This window comes from Chrysemys picta, chromosome 10 (genome assembly GCF_011386835.1).
Source record: "Chrysemys picta bellii isolate R12L10 chromosome 10, ASM1138683v2, whole genome shotgun sequence".
Taxonomy (NCBI): Eukaryota; Metazoa; Chordata; order Testudines; family Emydidae; genus Chrysemys; species Chrysemys picta.
In genome coordinates this window covers 25153076-25167172 of record NC_088800.1, presented here as the reverse complement: position 1 = coordinate 25167172, position 14097 = coordinate 25153076, and the positions used below count along the sequence as shown (strand labels likewise).

General features: G+C 41.7%; 2 protein-coding genes across 50 annotated transcripts in view; both read left to right on the top strand.

Moving 5' to 3' along the window:
* LOC101936627 (cell cycle progression protein 1) overlaps nt 1-14097 on the top strand; it is a 99722-nt gene that overhangs the window by 43888 nt on the left and 41737 nt on the right. For 15 of the 49 annotated variants that reach the window (XM_065558228.1, XM_065558221.1, XM_065558225.1 and 12 more), the window contains exon 1: nt 181-260. The exons of 4 other annotated variants lie outside the window; for them this stretch is intronic. The gene's annotated coding sequence lies outside the window, so the exon portion shown is untranslated. Of the gene's footprint in view, nt 1-117; nt 261-494; nt 638-1722; nt 1839-14097 lie in introns of those variants that run through there. 30 more of the 49 variants (XM_065558202.1, XM_065558196.1, XM_065558199.1 and 27 more) reach the window with 7 other exon arrangements.
* Nucleotides 1-14097, top strand: part of DNAAF4 (dynein axonemal assembly factor 4) — a 52424-nt gene that overhangs the window by 21862 nt on the left and 16465 nt on the right. The gene's annotated exons all lie outside the window — the stretch shown is intronic.

Here is a 14097-nt window from a genome sequence, read left to right as displayed (position 1 = left end):
TCCTTTGACCTCTGCGCCGCCGCCCCGCTGCTGCCTGGGATCGGTAGTTTCCCCCGGGCCTCGGCTCGCAGTGAGTGAGCGGGGAGCGGACTACACTTGCCAGGGTGCTCGGGCGCTGCAGCGATGCGCAGGCGCCGCTTTCCCTGCTGCTGGTTGTTTGTTGTTTTGTGAAGGCATCAGGACCTAGCGGCGCGAGCCCGCGGTGCCCCCGTCCCCGGCTGGCTGCGGCGGGGGACGCCGCGCCGGGCCCGATCACTCAGGTACGAGGGGCCGCTCGGTCGCGGGGTGGCAGGCGAATCCTCCCTCACTTCCTCTCTCCGCTCGGGAAGCGCATCTCGGCTTGTCCCTCAGCCGATGGCGCGACTGCGCCACCCGCTTCCCGCTGGGCTCCCTAGTGCTAGCGCTCCTCGGGGGCAGCCCCTCAGCTCCCTGCCCGGGCGAGAGCAGCTGCAGCCGCCTCCCCCTTCTCGTTCGGGCCTCCGGTGTGGGGGAAGAAAGGGCAGGGGAGCAGATAACAGGCGGAGCGCTGGTTTCTGTGCCTGAGCGAGAAGGGCCCCTGCTGGCCCCGGGCTGCACCTGGGTTAGGCAGCTTGGCTCGAGGCAGCAGAGTGGTATTTAGACGTCCGTGCGTTACGTGGTAAGCGTGTGTTAGGGCAGTACCCATGTAATAACGTATTCACTTATATAACTCTTCTTGCTGTCATTTGCTGTGCTTTGTTAGGGTAAATGTCAGCTATTGGGAAGGGGGTTTCAGGATGAAGAGAGCTAAGCACGTCTGCTGTTGGCAAAGGGCAGGGCCATCAAAGAGAATCCCATGGGTGTACTACTCTGTGGTGGGTGCGGGGCACTTCTTCTAGAAAACAAATGTCGTCTGCCAAATGGTGCTGCGTTTAATTTAGTCTGCTTAGTGGTTAGGTTTAAATAAGAAATGGAATAGCAGGCCACCCCTTGTGGTGAAGGGGTATATACGTGTTTGTAGCATTTACAGCTGAGTGCAAGAGGAACTTGAATTGCTTACCTTATTGGTCAGTAAAAGGAGAGACTGTTTATTACTTTAATATATCTTATGTATGTTCAGTCAAAAGAGAAATTGGCTCTTAGATCTTGAATATTCTGCATTATGATTTCCCAATTTCCATCTGTTTCATCATCTCCATACATGCTTGTGACCAATGCAATGTATTATATTTCATAAATGATGTGATAGTTTACATTGCTGAATGTTACTTAAAGTAGAATGGTGGCAAAACAACTTATCTGTAGCCAAAATGTCATACTCATGAGAGAAAAAACAATATATTAGTAGAGCACAAAATCTAATATAGAGATTGTAAAGCAGTGCAGGTGCACAGACAGAACTGTGTGTTCACATCATGCCCTGGGAATTCAAACAACACTAATATCACAGTACAGTAAAAAATTGTGAGTTGTCAGAAATCTTTTCCTAGAAAGATGGTGATCTGAGGAAGCTATTATAAGTGCTATTATAATTGAAAACTGCTTAGTAGAAGTAATATAAATTTGCATGAAGATCCTGCAGTAGCATATTTACCTTAGTTATAATTTATTCTGAGACTTTTTTTGTACAACAGACATAAGATATTCCTGTAGAACAGAATCCTTAGTTTCCCTAGTTAAAAGTGGAATATAATTAGCTAACAAATTAGTTCCTTTTCACTGTTAATCATTTAATTCTTCTTTGTCAACATTCATTCAGGTTTTTCTGGTCTGACAGGTTTTGTTTCAAGATGGAAGAACTTTGGAGTTATATGTAGAATGGAATTATTATTATGCTGTTTGAAGTTGGAGATCTGTTTTATTCCAGCACTCAAATTTTGGTGAATTGAACATAGTATTTTACATTTCTGTCGTATTACCAATAAGAGACAGAAGCCAATAGTTACTAAAATCTATTTTATACTCTGAATATTTATTCCTCTATTAACTTTAATGGAGCTGCCACATTGTATACAGTGAAGTGAATAAACTGTTTTAAATGAGACTGTCATATTTGCTTACAGCAGTCAAGACACTGTCAAATTAAGAAAATATATATATTTAATAAAATGAATTTCCTTTTACTTGTGTCTAAATACTCCTAAGATTAAAACTAGAAGAATGTTATTTCTTTCACTCAGTTTTCCTTCATATCTCTACACACATACCCATTTCTTTTAATCTTGTATTAGATTTCATGCCATTACAGGAGCTTTATCTAGTGTGCACCCTATATTACCTCAAATGGCATTGACTCCTGTGGAGTGCCCCCCACAACTGTGCAGTTGCGGAGAATGCAGTCAGTTGCATCATAGCTTCTGCTGCTAGTGATGGAGCAGAATATTTTTAAACATGTTCTTTCAAGACAAAAGAACCAAGGCTCTGGAAGCAGATAAATTAATTTCTACTTAATTACTGCCAACAAAATAGTAAAAAGACAAAAGTAAAATGATAGCTTTGTCACTACTGTGCAACGTTTGGAAAACAGTTACAATATATTACATTTCTAGGTAACCTCAGTTTGTAGGCAAGCTGCTAACATAAATCATATTTTTCAAAAAAGCATCCATCCAATTTTTTCAAGATTATGCCCAGTGTATTTTAATTATCTTTTCATCATAAGCTAAATGTTTTAAAGTAGTTAGTTAATCACAAACAAGAATAAAATTACAGTAGTTTCACTGTTGATACCTTGGGTATTGGGGTCTGATCCAAAGCCCATTGATGTCAGTAAGAAGATGCCAATTGACTTTATGGGGTTACAGGGGAGACTCTCCAAAGCCAACTAAATTGTAAGCTCTTTCAGGCAGGAACTGTATAATATGTGTCCTTCATAGCCTATCACCTCCATAACCTAGTTGAGGTCTCTAGATAGTATCATAATATAAATGTTAAATAACAGTAGTAGTAATAAATGAACTAAAAAGACTAGGTAGACAGCTTTCTTAGAAGATTGTAATACAGTATTGGTAAAACATACCATGTAAAAAGTTTTTCTGTTTCTGTTTTTATAGGGATGTCATCTTAAAAATAACACTGAAATGTATCTATTATAACACCTCAGCTTACTGTAAATTAACCAAAATTAATTTTTTTTCCAGACTGTGTAGTTTGCATTTTGTAGCACTTTGTGTATAGTCTTCTTCAGTCTTTCCCCTGTTCACATGAATCTTTCACTGGAGGGGGAAATACACACTTTTTAAAAATAAGAAAATGTAATTTTGAAACCACTGGGAGGTCAGCAGCCATAGAACCTTAAACTGCTTTTAATTATTTTTTTTTAATTTACTAGATTTTAAGTTGACTGTGTCCCTATAAGTCTTTTAGTATCAAACAGGATACCTTGGTGGATGGTAATGGCTGGACAGTTGGGTGATGAACTTCTCCAGTCCCTCTGGTTTTGTACATTAATATTTTTAAAAGATCTCTGAACAGGTATTCCATGGATGATAATCATAAAACTGCACTAGATTATTTATATGGGCTACTTAGCATTAGGCTGTATTTCTGTAAGTTAATACTTATTTTGAAAAAAAAAAAAGCAACTACTGTAAGCAAGAACACAGTGGCCTTGCTTCTCATGTTCTAAAATGTGATTAATAGCTTTATGCCTCTTATCTGTACTGTGGAAGGGCACATTTAAAATAGAGAGCAAATACTACATTTTATAGCAATTTATGTTCAGTTGGTCCTGTAACTCCTCCATAAGACGGACTTTCTGGAATCCATGCAGAATTTGGGGTGGGTGTAGGGAAGCTCCCCTCTCCCTCCAAAAAATATTCTACACAAAGTGTCAGTTTCCTGGAAAATCTGTGAAGTCAACCTCATGGATTTCCTGGCTTCTTTGCCATGATTTGGGGAATGATATACCACAGAATTCCTTGACAGTGAAACTTTGAATCAAAGGTAATATATGTAAATTTTACGATAGAGACATGATTGCAAGAAGCAGTACAACCCTAGTCATTCATAATTTTGCTGAATAGATTTTTGTCCGATTTTTAACAACATAAGAAAGCATCTAACTGTTGCATGCGAAATGCAAGAGAAACCTTTTTAAGTAAACATAAAATGTAAAGTTGAATGCAGTGTAGTGTATAACATATGGATCTTTTCTGGAGTCTTCTGAAGCACAGTGTGTGTAGATCTTTTGAGGATTTGTTGTAATTGAAAGAAGTGACATTTCATACAGATGATTTAGGACCTGATACACAGCACTCTTTGGGCACTACATAAATAATATTTCAGAAAATGAGATGTTTTCAGAAGTCTAATCACATTGTAGGTTTAACACTATTCTCTCCTCCTCCTTTCCCTGACAGCTTGGCATGTAGGTCTGATGACTATTTGAGAAGGAAATGGATTTTATGTAGTGTAGGCAGGACAATGAAAATTTGTAACCTTTCATTTAACATTTTTTTTTTAGAAAGCGTTAAATTATTGCTTAAGTGAATTTTATGTGGTCTAGTCCAAAGGAAGACTTCTACTCTTTGGTGCTGATAGGTTAGAATATATCAAATAAGTGGAGCTAGCCTCTTCCTAGACCAAAGCCCCAGCTGAGCAGTCTTTCAGGGCTAGAACAAACTTTATGTTCTGGGCAGCTCTTTTCTTATCCAGGCTCCAAGGCCAGTTTTAGTCCCAACTGAGCAGGCCTCTGTCTAAGCGAAAGATACAGGCTAAACTGACTATGAAAGTTGGGACAAGTTTTAAAGCTCCTGAATCCTGTTCCCACTAAACTACAGTTAGTGAACAATTGCTTTGAAACAAACCACTCTATTACACACTTTTCTCATGACAACAACTTTTTACAGGCCAACTTTGAACATGAGATGCTCTGTTCTTTATACTAGTTCTCAAGACTAGATCTCCTTACTCATCTAAGTAGTGTCCAATTTTAATGTCATTTTTTAGGTCAGTTTAGAAACTGAGTCCTAAGTGCTATCTATCAGAAAAGGTTGAACTGTACTATATAGCAGATGAAAGAACAATTTAAACAATATTACCATTTTCTACCCACATATACTAATTTTCGTGTTTTCATTCCCCTCATTTGTTTCTTGGTCTAAAATGACAAAATAAGTACTCTAAACAGTATCTTTTTCATTTCCAAACTTTTCTTTTGTCTGAGTACACATTCATATCAGCAATCTGCTTGCACCGTAAAAGTTTGAGGGGGATCTTAATCCAAATTCTCAATGTCTATGTTGGTTTTCTACCTCAAGTACTAGAAAAGCTAAAATCATGCTTCTATTTTTAAAGTAGGTGGAACTATCGTTTTTAATACAGACTTCTGGATAGTGTCCATTAACTCAAATGATGTCATATTTTACCCTTGCATGGATTAGCAATATAAAGTTTATTTGCAAATAAATGAAGTTGTACAGATACAAATGGTACTTGAAATATTATTTTAAAATAATTGAAGTTATTAGCAATTTTATTTTAAAACCCTGTAATTAAAGATGAATCTATTCTCCACTACCTTTTGGCTGGGGCTGGATTTGTGGGGTGGGTAGTATTATTTAGAAATATATTAAAAGATCTATTTTAAATAACGTTGGTAAGGAAGAATAATGTAGTTTTTAAATTAGATTAGTTTCTAAGAAGGGTAACATTACTTTAAATGAGATTATTGGCAAAGGAACAACAATTCTATTTAGAGACAATAATTCCAGGACAGAAAACATTAAGGAGTTATGGTTATATTTAGCTTCTATTTTCATAATGTTTTCTCTCTCTAAGTAATAGTTTTCTCAAGCCACATACTTAGCTTGGCAATTTAACAGTAAAGTTATAACTTAAAACAAACATTAAATAGTATGGAAATGCGCAATTTAGGGGGAACCAAACAGCCTTAACTCTGCTCCCATTGACTTCCTTTACTATCTAAATCAGGGGTCTCAAACTCAATTTACCTTAGGGCCAATGCTAGTCCTCAAATCCTACCAGCGAGCTAATGTCATTCATGCCACCCAGAACCTGCCCCCAAAAAACTCTTCCCCCCACCTGCCTAAGGCTCTGGGATGGAGTTTGGGTGGGGGAAGAGGTCTGGGGTACGGGATTGGGGTGCAGGCTCTGGGAGGGAGTTTGGGGGTGGGAGGGGGTATGTGGGGAGGGGTAGCAGGCTCTGGGAGGTCAGGGGTGCAGCGCTTACCTGGGGTTCCAAAGCGGGGCGGGCCAGGGGGCCTCCACGTGCTTCTGCCCCCAGGCACTGCCCCCGCAGCGTCCCATTGGCTGCAGGGGCACTCGGGGCAGAACACAGAGGGACAGCCCTGTCCTGTCCTGCCCCGCCCCTGGGCCGCAGGGAGGCGCCAGCAGCCACTGGAGCAAGGGGGGAGCGCCCGGGGGCAGCAGGTGGGGCCAAGGGAGAGACCCGGCTCCAAAACTGCTGGAGCCCCGCGGGCCACATAGCCCACTGGCTGGGAGTTTGAGACCCCTGATCTAAATGATGAAAGGACATGCTTTTTTATTAATTAGTTAGTGAACATGATTTGAAACTCGCTCATTAACACCTGATGTAGACACAGTTTAACACCTTTAAGATTGCGCTCTCTGTTCCTGTCATAACCTAGACTCCCACTCCAGATTACAACACCAATAACACCAGATGCTAATGGGGTGTTTCAAATCATGCTAGATAACTAATTTATAAAACAAACATTTTTCTTACATTGTGTGTAAGATGGGCAACAAGGCTTAAAACTTAGGCTAATAAGTGTTGGGGAAATGTTTCAAGCCAAGTGCATTAGTTTCCTTAAAATGTGTATGTGTAGAGAGTATAGAATTTTTTATTTCCTCATTCGGCTTCCTTTGATAGAAACAGAATATATATGACCTCTTGCCAGGATAACTCCTCTTAAATTGGCACTAATATAGGGGTGTAGTAAACCAAAAACACACACTACCATTTAAGCTAGATTCTCACAAGGCTTGACACGCAGAACTACAACTAGCACACAACTTGATTGAACTCATCTTATCTCACTACATAATTAGTCTCCTATATAGTCTGTATTTCCCTTTCCCAATCTACTTACTCTTTTTGCATGAAAACAGGATCTTTTATTCCCAGTTTTGTTCTGCTTCCTTTGCCACTTGTTCCGCACTTGAAGTCCTAATCCTTTGACATCACTATTGGTTGCTGTGGTGATGATTATAAGGACTCAGACAGGGTTATGGCTTGTGATATGGGGTTACCCAGTCCCAGAGCTTTCATCATAAAAATGCATGCACTCACTGAAAAAAATGGCAGTTTGTTTATTTTAACAAATCAACAGGGTAAGAATGGGGAAAAATAATGCACAAACCATATGTTAGAACTCTCTTCCTCTTCCTCTTTTCCCCCTTCCCCCACTCTCAAGTAGGCCTTAGATATGCTTAGTTCATCCTTTATCAGCAACTTCTGCTAAGGTCTGCTTTTTTACTCAGGAAAAAAAGATTTCTATCAGGCAAGGACTTCTCTTAAAGGGGTACCTACTCCTTCCTTATCTTATATGAACTTCCTTATCTTATGTGAACTCTTACTTATATTTCCTCTCTGCAAAATCACTTGAAAAGAAGAAATAAAATAAAACATATACACTGGACAGACCGGCAGACTCATCCACATTTCAAGACCTTATTCCAAAACATGGAAGCCCTAGAGCTTCTTTACAAAATGTTTGTAAGAATTTAATGTGGTCAAAACAATGTAATTGTTCCTAACCTTGGCTTGAGCAAGGGCTGACCTGTTTTTGCTGAAATTTCCCCAAAAATTCAGCGAGAGGCAGACACTTGGCATAGAAACGTTAGTCCTTATGGTTAAAGTTTGGCAAAGTTACAAATCATTGAAAACAGGGTCTTATAGTGATAAATGTTGGGTAACCTGTAGGTGTTGCTACCTGTAATACACATGCACACAAATATATACACACACACACACACAGAGTTGAGTATTGGACACACACATACTTTAGCATGCTGAATAATATAAATAAGTAGAATAGATTTTCAAAATCTTAGTCTTCTAAATGCATTGTTTGGGATTTTTATTTTTTTATCATGATGCACATTTAGTAGCATGCAAAAATATCCATTTGCTGAATACCTTCAACAGTAAGTGGAAAGTGTTGTTGTATTTTTGAATCAGCAATAGTGTAGTTGAAGTTGTAACTTCATCCATTTTTATTAGTAGCAAATATACCAGTACAGTTGGTTACCCAAGAGCACAATTTGAACTCCAATTACTTCCCTTATTACAGCTATTGGAACACAACTTCAAGTTTACTTAATTTTTAGTGAATTTTTTTTAATACCTTAACATGACCTGAGGCATATATCTGGGAGAGAAGACTAGCAGGTCTTCCTGTGCCAACTTCCTGTTTTTGTCTCTTTTTTTAATATTCAGAGAACTTGTGTCAAGTTTAAATATTGGTGTATAATCTGTGACCTCAGATTTACATATGGTTTCAAGATATTTTTGTTAAATTTGTTCTTGCAGTAATGTGCATTCAGTCACTTCTGCTGATCAAGTTATTTATAATGCAGTGATATGAGTAACTTTGTGTGTGTGTTGTGGATATATTTTAATTTTAATTTGATGAATATTAAATGATTTGTTGTGTAGTGTTTCAGTATGTACATCTGATTGCATTCTTATATTATTCTTGTGTAAAGATCTTTGTTCTTTTAGATAGCAATAAAAAAAGATACAATATTTTTCTTGTTTTGAAGATCATTGTAAATATGCATACTGTTTGCAGAATCTGTTCATTTAGCAATCTATATTATTTTAGTTTAGTTTGAGAATAATATAAAAAAGGATTTGACCAATTTATGGTATTTAAAAAGTTTGCTACTTTGAAGTTAGATTTAGAAGACATAATTAACTGTGATATTGGCAAAGTCATTTGATTAAAAATAGGATCTGTGGCTCTGTTACCACTTGCAATCTAACCCAGGAAAACAAATAGTGACAATAGTTAATGTCTGGTTCTTTGGTCTGTATGAAATGAGTTGTTTCAGTTTGCTTTGAAATTGCTGGGTATCCACTTCACAGTTGGTTATTGGAACAATTGTTGGCAGTCCCAGCAGGGAAATCAAATGTTTAATGGTCTGTGGAGACTAAGGGCTTGTCTACACTGGCAAGTTTTGTCACCAAAACCTGCCTTTTGGCAACAAATAGCAAGAGCGTACACATTGCAATGGGACTTCTGTTGCGAAAAATGCTCAGTTTTGGCGACAAAAAACTTCCACCCCTCCGAGAGACTTTAGCAGGGGTGGCCAACCTGCGGCTCTGGAGCCATATGTGGCTCTTCAGAAGTTAATATGAGGCTCCTTGTATAGGCACCGACTCCGGGGCTGGAGCTACAGGCGCCAACTTTCCAATGTGCCAGGGGGTGCTCACTGTTCAACCCTGGGCTCTGCCACAGGCCCTACCCCCATTCCACCCCTTCCTGCTCCCTCCCCTGAGCCGGCTATGTCCTCATTCCTCCCCTCTCCCTCCCCCCCCAGCCACCTGCACGCCAAGAAACAGCTGATCAGGAGGTGTGGGGAGGCACTGATTGGCAGAGCTGCTGATGGGCAGGAGGCTCTGGGAGCGGGGTGGGTGGGGGAGAGCTGATGGGGGGCTGCTGATGTATTACTGTGGCTCTTTGGCAATGTACATTGGTAAATTCTGGCTCCTTCTCAGGCTGGCCACCTCTAGACTTTTGTCTCTTCTCCTCCCTTTATTGTCGACAAAGAGCCAGTGTAGACACTACTGATTGTTTTGTCGACAGAACTGGTTTCCGCCAGTATCCCACTATGTCTGCCCTGATTGGTCTGCTCAGTGTTTTGGCATGCACCCTTCCCCTTTCAAAGTTCCGGGAAGTATCTGTGTGCTGCTCTGTTGGGGAACAAACAAAGAGCAAGTCATTGGAAAGCTCCTGTTCTGCCCTGCACTAGGAACACAGCAGCAGGCAGACTGCTGCTGCAGGGGGAGGGGGACTGACTGCTGTGCTGCTTTGCCATTCCTCCACACTGGGAGCTCCCAGAGCTGCTCATGATGCTGCTCTCCACAGCTGAGGGGGCTGTGAGAGAACTTGGAGAGAATCCCAAGATGCGCAGTGATCAGCTCTTCCTTCCCACAACACTGCACTGTGGGATACATACCCACAGTGCATTGCTCACCCTGCCGCTGATGGTGTCCCCAATGTGGACATGATTTGTCGACAGAGGGAGCAAGTGTGAACACCTTTTGGCAATTTTTGTTTTGTTGAATTTTGTGTGTTGACATAAGTTTTGTCAACAAAACCTGGTAGTGTAGACAAGCTCTGAATGTACTCTTTCACCCTTATATGGTTCATCTAAGTCAGTCCACTTGTACTATAACTGCCCTTACTATGCATCTTTTGCGGACTTCATTTTCAAAGTATATAAATTAGGTACCCCTTATGATCACTGCAAGACAAGGAAATTAGTAATAGTTATTATAACTTGTATTGCCCAAAAGACTATGATGGAACAGAATAAAAAAAATAAAATAAAATCTTAGTGTCTTAAGTATTAAGAGACTTTAATAAAAGCAAGTTTAATAGTTTTGGTATTTAATTTTGTTAATTTTGTTCTTGAATTTAACTTCTTTCTTTTAAGTTCAGGGCTGCACATAGGTATTTGGGTGCCCAGGGCAAAATATGAAACTGTGCTCCTCTCCTCCCCTCCCCCCCCCAAAAAAAAAATTACCACTGAAGGGAGGCTTTGTGGGGGTTGTTGGAGAGTGAGCCCATCGCAATGGTTCCTGTCCCATGGGGCTGGGCCCAGCTCTCCACTCAGGGTGTTTCAGCTTGGCACAAGGGGTCACACTGCCACTCATGCTTGGCCTGGCTGCCCTGGATCATGACAGAGAGGCAGCTGGGGCAAACCTGAGTGGTGCTGTGTCCCTGCACATCTGGTCACAATGCTACCGGGTTTGCACAACCCCTGTTGGCTCTTTTGCTGCTTTGAGAGGATGTTAGTATGACAGATTAACATGTAAAATGTTTTTATTATGCATACTTGATCGCAGCTTTTTCTTGGTGTTCTAATGCACTCCCTGCACTCTTGAATGATGGGGGAGACTTTGGTCAGCGGGAAGAAAGGGGTCATGGCCCCCTTAAGGGTCCTCCATCCCTGAGGATGGAGAGACAGGGTGATATCACCTGGGCTAAGGGCTGACTGGAAAAGGCTCAGGGAGGCCACTGGGCCTTTGTGCACCTGGGGAAGGTGAGATCTATAAACACGTGTTCCTCCAGCTAGAGCCCTCCTTCGCTGGAATTAGCACAGGTGTCATGAGCAGTTATTTGTTCCATAGGTGGCATGGTTCCCTGATAAACTGGAGTAGGAAGGCAGTTTAGGGGAAGGCATCCTCTAAATAAGCTGAGGAATGGAGGTTGGGGCTCCTAATTTGTGGTACAGCTAGGAGAGAACCCTTTTTCTCTAGTCCCCTTAACCGTCATATGGGGAAGGGTGGTGGGGGTCCTGGTAATGGGAAGGGACCAGGTTTGGAGTGGGGGTGGGCTGATGGCATTCTTCAAACAGGTAGAAGCAATTAAGAAAGGAGTGATAACTGATAACCTGCACTGTAATTTATTGTTAGTTCCTAGATGAGTTAATAACATTGCAGCCTAAGTAAACCACATACTTGGCATCTTGTCTGTCTTTCTGCATGGTGTAAGGAGTTGGACTCACCCCTGTGGCACCTCCTGCTGGTCATCTTCAGGAATTAGCTCATTTTCCAGCCAGGAGCACCCTCTGCAGGCCAGTGATCCGCCTTACCTCACTCTGGCCCCCGTGTCCCTCCTTAACTGGGTTTCTGCCCCCCTGAAGGGTCTCTTCCCCCCCACTAACCCCACCTCACCTCAGGTACAGCTACTGCCAGTCACCTTCTAGCCCCACTCCCTGGGGCAGACTGCAGTATGTGCCACCCATCACAGGCAAGGTTGGGCTGGACCTGCTGCCTCTCTCTATAGCTGGGCTGCCCCTCTGCAGCCCCGGTACTGGTCTTAGGCCCTCACCTAGGCCCACAGCCTAGGGGTTTTCCAGGCTGGAGCTCCCCAGCTCTGCTCCACTCCCAGTACCCTGCTCAGCTCCCTTGCAGCCAGACCCTTCTCTCTCTACAAGCAGAGAGAGACTGCCTGAGCTCCTGGCTCCCAGCCTTTATAGGGCCAGCTGGGCCCTGATTGGGGCGTGGCCCCAGTTGAGCCTGCTTCCAACTCAGCCTGGGCTGTTCTCCCAGCCCCCCAACCCTCTTCCTGGGCTGGTTTTAACTCTGTCAGGGCTGGAGCAGGTAGCCACCTGGCTACAGATGGCTATTCCTACCACAACTAGGCACATCTGGATCTTAGATGATAGAAGAATCGGGATCTCCATTTTCTGTCAGACCATGACATTGTTTTATTTCCTATAAGTCTTCTCTTGGAAGCCGTAAGGTTCCCCCATTTTTTAAGCTTTTGGAACTCTTAGATTTCCACCTTACAGGACTACATCTTGTGGCTATAGTCCTTATAGCCCAGGAAGACTGGAGACTATTTATGGTGGTGGGGTTGCGGTAGAATTATACAAGGCATTGCCTCCCACACCCATGTTTGAGCAAGTGGTCACCATAGCTTTCCTAGCCCATGTTTCAGAAGTGAAAGACCAGGATTGAGACACTAACTCAGGCTTCCTACATTACAATACAGAGGATTTCCACAAAGTCACTCAACTGGTCTAATTTTCTTATAGTGCCTCTTCCTTCTGTCCTCCCATTCTCTAATTGCTCCCTCTTTTCCTGTTCTCCTTTCTCTCCCATCTTTTCTAAATCCACCAGCATAGTTTTGGTTCAGATACTTGGTGGAGCAGCTGTGCTGTCCATGTATTGAAAAAATCTTGCAGTAACATGTATCTAAAATGTGTTCCTTTTGAGCTAGCATCTTTAAATTTGTTACTCTAATACATTATGGACTGCTGAGTACAGGGAAAATTACTGTGAAGAAACCAGTCTTACAATATTTCAACCATTTGAGTACCCTTTTAAGCTACAATCTTGAAATAAGGTATGCATTTAATGTGTTCCACTGATAATGAGGGGCTTGTTGTGGGAAAAGCAAACTTGAGATTTGAAATGTATAGTAATATTGTAATATTAATACAAAAATATATATTTCCTTCTGTGATGTGGTCTTTGATACGAAGCCTCAGACTTGGGCATCTGAGATCACCAGTGTTGTTTATTGGATTTTAGCCAAGAAAATTGTCAAAGACCTGCAAGTGCACTCCCTGCAAGTGCTGATGTTGATAGTCACCTTCACCCAAGAGATGACTGTTAGTTTTATATAATTGCATCTGAATGATCTGATGAGACAACACACATGTTTTATGATCTCATCAGAATCCTGAATAGCAATTGTTGCCATGTGGTCATGCATTGTTTGGTATACCAACACACTACACAGTGTAAAAAAGAAAATGTTTCCTTCCTGGCCACTCAAAGAGGAAAAAGATTAAGTGTAGAGGGAGAAGGTTTGAAGGAGACCACCAGCCACATCCAAAAGACGTGGCATCAGAGAATAGGATCTCACTATTGACTAAAGTTTATTTGTCCAGGCCTATAAGGGCTTGTCTGTGCTGTGGAGTTAATCTGCAGCTTTTTGAGGTACATCAGGTAACTCATAATATCCAAGACAAAGTAATAGCATGCATATAGGTCATCTGCTGACTTTCAGTTCTTATTGTGTGTTCGCATGGCAGAGCTGGCTGTGTACTAAACACATGGTATTCTTGGTTGGACATCCTGGGATCTGTTGCTTTGCTGCTGAGTAGTGTGTATCCTGGGATTTTTCTCGCTGTTAATTGTGGGATATATAGCAGAAGCCAGGTGGGTTCAAATTTTTTAAAATTCCATATTTCCATTGCCTCTGCTCCATTTTTCCTGTCTGGGTAGACTAGTGCCATTTTCGACTAGTGCCAGCATGGACCCGACAATGCTCCATGTTTCTACTCTAGCAACTGCAAATATGTAGAGGCTGTTTGGGCTGTAGTTCACCTCTCAAAGCAGATGAATTTGGCTTTGACTCTGTCCACTGCACTGTTAAGCAGATGATGTGGTGATGGCAGCAGCTCCTC